This window comes from Hydra vulgaris, chromosome 13 (genome assembly GCF_038396675.1).
Source record: "Hydra vulgaris chromosome 13, alternate assembly HydraT2T_AEP".
NCBI classification, from domain to species: Eukaryota; Metazoa; Cnidaria; class Hydrozoa; order Anthoathecata; family Hydridae; genus Hydra; species Hydra vulgaris.
In genome coordinates this window covers 19195001-19202236 of record NC_088932.1, presented here as the reverse complement: position 1 = coordinate 19202236, position 7236 = coordinate 19195001, and positions in this window count along the sequence as shown.

Here is a 7236-nt window from a genome sequence, read left to right as displayed (position 1 = left end):
CTATCGACAATCAGTCCTATTTTCTCTTGAAAAGCAAGTAGAATTTTTTTCTTTTGCACTTTAGTTTATTGCTTGTCAGTAGGTAATCTTGAAGACCATTTCTTGATTGGCAATTTATAAGCAATGTGGATTAAGCATTCAAATGTTCGTATCCATGCATGTAGAATCGAAATCCCATATTGTAACCCATTTTGAGTGTGCAACCTCAGTAACACCTGCAGTAAATAAAAAACTGCATTTTAAACTAATCAAATGTAAAAAGGTGTGTGTATTTATATATATATATATATATATATATATATATATATAATATATATATATATATATATATACATATATATATTTATACATACATATATATATATATATATATATATATATATATGTACATATATATATATATATACATATATATATTTATACATACATATATTATATATATTTATATATATATATATATATATATATATATATATATATATATATATATATATACATATATATATATATATATATATATATATATATATATATATATATATATATATATATATATATATATATATAAATTAGTAAAAACACTTATCTAATTTTTTCTTTCTTCTACACAGTGTTTCTCCATCAGTAGGTTTATCAGGAAGAATGTCTAAACATTTCAAATTATAGAATAAAATTATTTCACAGATATAGAAGTGGAACACAAGCAGAATAGTCAGTTACGCTAATGTTTTTAGGATAACATTGATCTTTTGCCACTCCAACATTATTATATGCTGGGTAGTTTACAGTAGATAATCGGTATCGTATAAGTCGATACCGACAAGAATGGTCTCGTATCGCGTGGTATCGCTTATATAATAATGTTGATACTATCAGTATCGGTTCGATACCACTCGATACCGAGAAGGAAGGTTTCGTATCGTGTGGTATCACTTATGTTCTAATGTCGAAACTATCAGTATCGCTTTGATACCAAATGATACCGATAATAAAAAGAATCGTATAGTATCGCAAGGTCTCGAATCGAGACTCTCAATAAAAACAAAAAAACAAAAAATTAAAATGTTTGTTGTTGAATTTTTTATTTACAAAATACAAGTACAATTGCTTTTTAGAGATTTAGTTATTGTTTTTTAATAATCTACAATACTTTGGCTATCGTCCATTCGTTGTTTTTTCCTTTGCCGTACTTTCGTTGGTATTTTAGGATTTTCTTCTATTAATATTGGCAGAGATAAGTCTGATTCATGTCCTATATCACTTTCATTTTCTTGTTCGATGGGCCATTTTTTAATGTAATTTTCAAGAGCGGAATTGTTCTGCGTTATAAATACAAACTTATCTGCCTTGTCACTAGCGAGGTTGTATTACGATCAGTGATGACAAGGCCAGAAGCAGAAAATGCTCTTTCAGATGATGCAGAGGTTGGTGGAGTTGCCAACGAAGATCTTGCAACACCCGAAAGGAAAGGAAGTTCCGCTGCATGCTGCTTCCACCATGCTAAGGTGTCAGTTTTTCCTGCATTTTTGGATCTTATTGTTTTTTGGTATTTTTCCATTTCAAGTTTAATAGGAGGGTTTTCGTGTATATGATGTGAATTAGTATCTTCCTTATACTTTGCTAAAATAATATTGTACTCATTTTCCTCCCAACCCTGTTCATTATCAGCAACGGAATTGTTACTACCGTTGTTATTACTGGAGCTCGAGACAGACAATGAAGAATTCTCAAAGTATTCTTTGGTTGTGGGATGGTTTTCAACCAGTTTGTGAATATTTTCATCGTCAACATCAAGAAGATGTCCACGAAAAAATGGATGAAGGTAATGTCCAAGTGCAAATGCGGGTAATTTACGGCCTTTGTCTGGGAATCTCTTAATTAGTTCTGATAATAAGTCCTCCAAGAATTTTTCTATTTATTTCCATGAGTAACATAACTATTTTTTTCTTTCTTGATTAAGTTGATAAGTGCTGTTACTTTCCACAGCGACATGTCAATTCGGATCTCTGTGTCAGAAGATAAAAAACTGATAATTTTTTAACAAATTTAAGCACTGGAACAATAGCTTCAAAGAGTAGGAACTGTTCATCTGTAGGTACGGCTTTTTTCCAATCATCACCTTCTGTATCGCGTAAGTATATGTGTGGAACCTTCTGTCGAAGCATGACGTGCACATATCGTAATGGCTGTTCCATCTCGTGGTTACTGTGGAGTGTATTTTGAGATAACTCACATCTAACCTAGAACAAGCATCTTTCAACGAAGCACTGAAGGCTGTCGATTTATGAAGCCTGGTAGTAAGTGAGCTAGCTTGAAGAAAAGCATCTTTCAGTTCCGGGGTACCCTCAACTGTTCTTTAAAGTGCAGTGTCGAGTTTGTGATCACTGCATGTAACAGAACCTTCTTCTTTAGTTATTAAAGACACACTGTTATTTAAAGCACATGCCATATTTGATGCCTGATCGATAACACACAGTTTATTGGGTATTTTTTTTAATGATTCAGGATATGAGAGTGTGTTATCAAGTGCTTTTGCAATGTTGATACCAGTGTGTCGCTCTTTGAATAGGCACACTTCTAATGTAAATTTCTTTAGGGCAAAGTCTGGCAAAATATAATGTAATGTCACGGACATGTATGAATCATTTGCCGTTGATGTCCAGTGGTCGGTGGTTATGGCAATCTGATTAAGATCTATGAGATCTTTTTCCATAACTTCATGCATTACTACCTTCAGTGTATGGTAAAGCTGAGGAAGTTTATTTTTTGAGAAAGTTGTTGAATGTTTTATTGTGGCATTTGGTAATATTTTGTTCATAAACCTCTTAAAATTTTCAGAATCAGCAAAACTGAACGGCAAGCACTCAGTAGCAATCAAAGTAATAATGTCATGATTAACTACTAATTGAAGTTGATCTTGAAGTGGCCACTTTTTTGTAACCGCCTTCTTCGGGAGAGTGAGAGTTTTGAAGGCTACATCTTTTGCGGATCCAGAAGCACCTGCCTCGATTACGTTTAAAACTTCTTCTACTTGTGATCTCCGCTCGTCTTCTTTTTTTTGAAGTTCGATGAATAACTTCCTATGTTGTGTTTGAATATGCTTTCGCAAGCCAGTAGTATTTGCTTGCTTTGTTGCAATGCTTCTTTCCACAAGTTTTACTCAGAGCAGATTGATCCTGAATATATAAAATACAGTTTAATAACAAATAAAATTGTTTTACTTTTTTATTATTATTTTATTTTATATTTATTAAAAACAACAGAGCCTAGACGCTTCGAACTCACTTGGGGCCTGAGGCAAAATTAAGTTTTGGGGGCATTGTAAATTTTACCTCTAAAAAATGTCAAAAGAGTTAAATAATTTCAGAAATCTTATTACCAAAAAAAGACCCTTTGATGGGCGTGAATTTAATTTTTTTTTTTTTTTACAATTAGTTACTAGGTATCTTTATATGAAACAAAAAAAAATTCAGAGTCGGCCGTTGACGCGAAATAGATTAACTCCCCAAAAAGTTAACTCCCGGTTAAAACATTTTTACTCCCCGGTTTATCTATTTCGAAATAAGTTAACCCCGGGAGTTAAATTATTTTAAAATATAGCGAAATGGATTGCCCGGGGGCTTAAGTATTTCTAACTTCCACTGAAATAAATTAACCCCCTATAAGCGTTTTAAATAATTTCTAATTATACATTCGAATCTCTCTAATTCGAATTCGATGGGGAAAAATAAAAGTTCGAATTAGAGAGATTTTCGAATTATATTAATTTCGAATTATATTAATTTCTCTTAAACGCATTTCACGGTGACTTTGCATATTATTTAATTATGGAGGTTTTTGAATTAAGGAGATTCGAAATAGAGAGATTGTACAGTATCTACAAAACTGAGTAAGTATTCTACTTTAACAAATTTTTTTAACATATTTAGTATTATTTATATTTAAATATATTATATATAAATATTTAGTGAGCGTTGAATAAAATTACTTTATAACTGTTTATTTTTGATAATAAATTATTATTAGTATTAGTAGAATAATAGTATTAGTACTACTAAGTATAGTATAGTATAGAGTATAGTATAGATATAAGAGTATAGTATAGATATAAACTCTATAACCTTAGACATTATTATTAGCAAAAGAGAATGGTTTTGAAGTATTAGTATCAAAACAGTAGTAGTAATAGGTCAAAACAATATTTTTAGTATTGCACAAACTTCTACTATTAGTAGAAGTTCGTGCAATACTAAAAATATTGTTTTGACCTATTACTACTACTGTTTTGATACTAATACTTCAAAACCATTCTCTTTTGCTAATAATAATGTCTAAGGTTATAGAGTTTATATCTATACTATACTCTCTCTCTCTCTCTCTCTCTCTCTCTCTCTCTCTCTCTCTCTCTCTCTCTCTCGCTCTCTCTATATATATATATATATATATATATATATATATATATATATATATATATATATATATATATATATATGTGTGTGTGTGTGTGTGTGTGTGTGTGTATGTGTGTGTGTGTGTGTGTGTGTGTGTGTGTGTGTGTGTGTGTGTGTGTGTGTGTGTGTGTGTGTGTGTGTGTGTGTGTGTGTGTGTATTAATAGGTACGTGAGTAAAAAATTTCAAATTGTTTGAATACTATAATGTTATATATCATTAGAAAGAGGATTATTACAGTATTTTAAAGGTGAAAAAATTATTAAAATCGAACAATTGGTTCAAAAGTTATGACGGTTTAAGTAGCGATTTTTTCTATATATGGATTTGTTGAAGAAACTGTGGTCAAAATAATGTTTTTCTTCACTTAAATTGTCATAACTTTGCTAATTCTTATCGAAATACAAATATCTTGGTGTCAAAAGATAGGTGTAAGAGTGGGTTACAACTTTATGTTAAACTCTAACCACTGGGTGTATCGGATGGACAGAGGGGGCACCAAACCACCACCTCGCCCGTATAAAACTGGACACTTTTTTCAGAAAATTTTTTTTTTTAATTAAATAAGCAATATAAATACACAAAAAAGTTATTTTAAATTTATAGTAAACCACCAAAATATACGAGAGGTGAATGTTAGCAATAGAGGTGGGTGTGGTGGCGATTAGTGTATCACACCCTAGGATCAAAAACGACTTGATTTTATAAATATTTATATCTTTACTATAATGAGTAAAATTAGTACACAATATAAAATTATGTTATACAATCTTACGTATAAAAGTGGTGTTTCTATTACAAAGGGGCGTATGCCCACCACCAGCCTACTTCCCCCCCCCCCCTTCCCCCACCTCTCCACCCAACCTAAAAAAAAATAAATATTTTTTTCAAAATTTGAACAATAAATTTAAAAAATAAATTTAAAAATTGAAAATAAATTAAAAAATAAATTCGTACCAGACAACCACCAAATATGGGAGGTTAATGTAAAACTCACAGTAGATATGTTGATGATGTTTTAGTACTATAATATCAAAAAATGTTTCAATTCTTGAAATATCTGATTGAATATTTAAAGTACAACAACAAAGAAGTAAAAAACATATTCCACTAGATTAAAAGATACATTAGTGGTGCATCCATGGTCATAAGAGAGTGGAGTTTAAAAGAGGGCGTATCCAAATATGTCATAAGAAAGAGGCATTCTAATGCCCTTTCCACTTCTTACCAAAAATTATTATTTAATTGGATATATATTACAAAAAAAATTATACAACTACTAATGTGGAGCTATAAGTCAATTGGCTGTAAAAAACATGTCATCTTTCTAACCAAGTATAGCAAAAACCTATAATAAAGTCTTTCATGTGATTATGACATTAACAGAAGTAAGGACCATACAGTATAGTTAACGAGCTAGCCATTTTGTTTGGTTAACAAACAAATTTTCTGTTTCAAAATAAAAAATAAAAAAAATATTAAAAAATAATAATAATAATATAAAACTATTTTAAAGAAAATACAATATATTTTTGTCTTGGCTTTTAGTGAATGATTAAAATAATTAATTCCAAAAATGAAACTGTTTTAACCATTTTTAACGATAGACACCACGTGAAGGTAAGCCAGAGCCGTCTATCAAAAAATTTAACAAGTCACAACACTTGCTGTATTATTTAGGCAAGTCACAACACTTGCTGTATTATTTAGGCAAGTCACAACACTTGCTATGTAACTAGGCAAGTCACAACACTTGCTATATTATTTAGGCAAGTCACAACACTTGCTATATAATTTATGCAAGTCACAACACTTGCTGTATTATTTAGGCAAGTCACAACACTTGCTGTATTATTTAGGCAAGTCACAACACTTGCTATATCATTTATACAAGCCACAACACTTGCTGTATTATTTATGCAAGTCACAACATTTGCAATACATTTTTGGCAAGTCACAACACTTGCAGTGTTATTAAATTAATTAAATTGTAACTCACCGGAAACAACATCAGCAGCAAGCTGGATCTTTTTCATGCAATAGTCAACAGCTTCATTATCGGTTTCATCATCTTTCCAGTAAGAAATGGTGTAAATGAAGTCATTTTTTCTTTTATTAACTTTTTTTACTCTGCCGCGATATAAAACACTTTTGCATGTCTTTGGATCGTACCATTCATGTTCTAGTTTCTTCCCAACAATTTTATCTGACATGACATCTTCTAAATCAAATAGTTGGTCATTGAATAAGTGCTTATATGAATTAATAATCTCTTCAAAATTTAATTTAGATAGGTCATGCTCTAACTTTCTTTTTTCTTTTTCATCCATTTTTTGGCGCTTGATTTTTTGTCTTTTGCAAATCTTATCTCCTACTTTGCATCGATAGAGTCGATTTGTAAATCTGTTTTTACGTGCTACATTAATTGACCATTTAACAATCTTTTCTCTTAAACTTAAATCTAGAGTGTCTAGATAGTCGACAGTCCTATTCTTTTTTGATCTAAGAACTGTATTTGATAAAGAACTGTATTTGAAAACTAATAGTAAATGACTAAATACTAAATTAATTCATATAATAAGGATATAACTGACTGATCCTCTGTAAAGCAAGTTCATCTAAACAAATTAAATTAACTTTATTTTTACAAAGTAATATAAAAATTTGCATATAGTAAGTCATTTGTATATATATACATATATATATATATATATATATATATATATATATATATATATATATATATATATATATATATATATATATATATATATATATATATATATA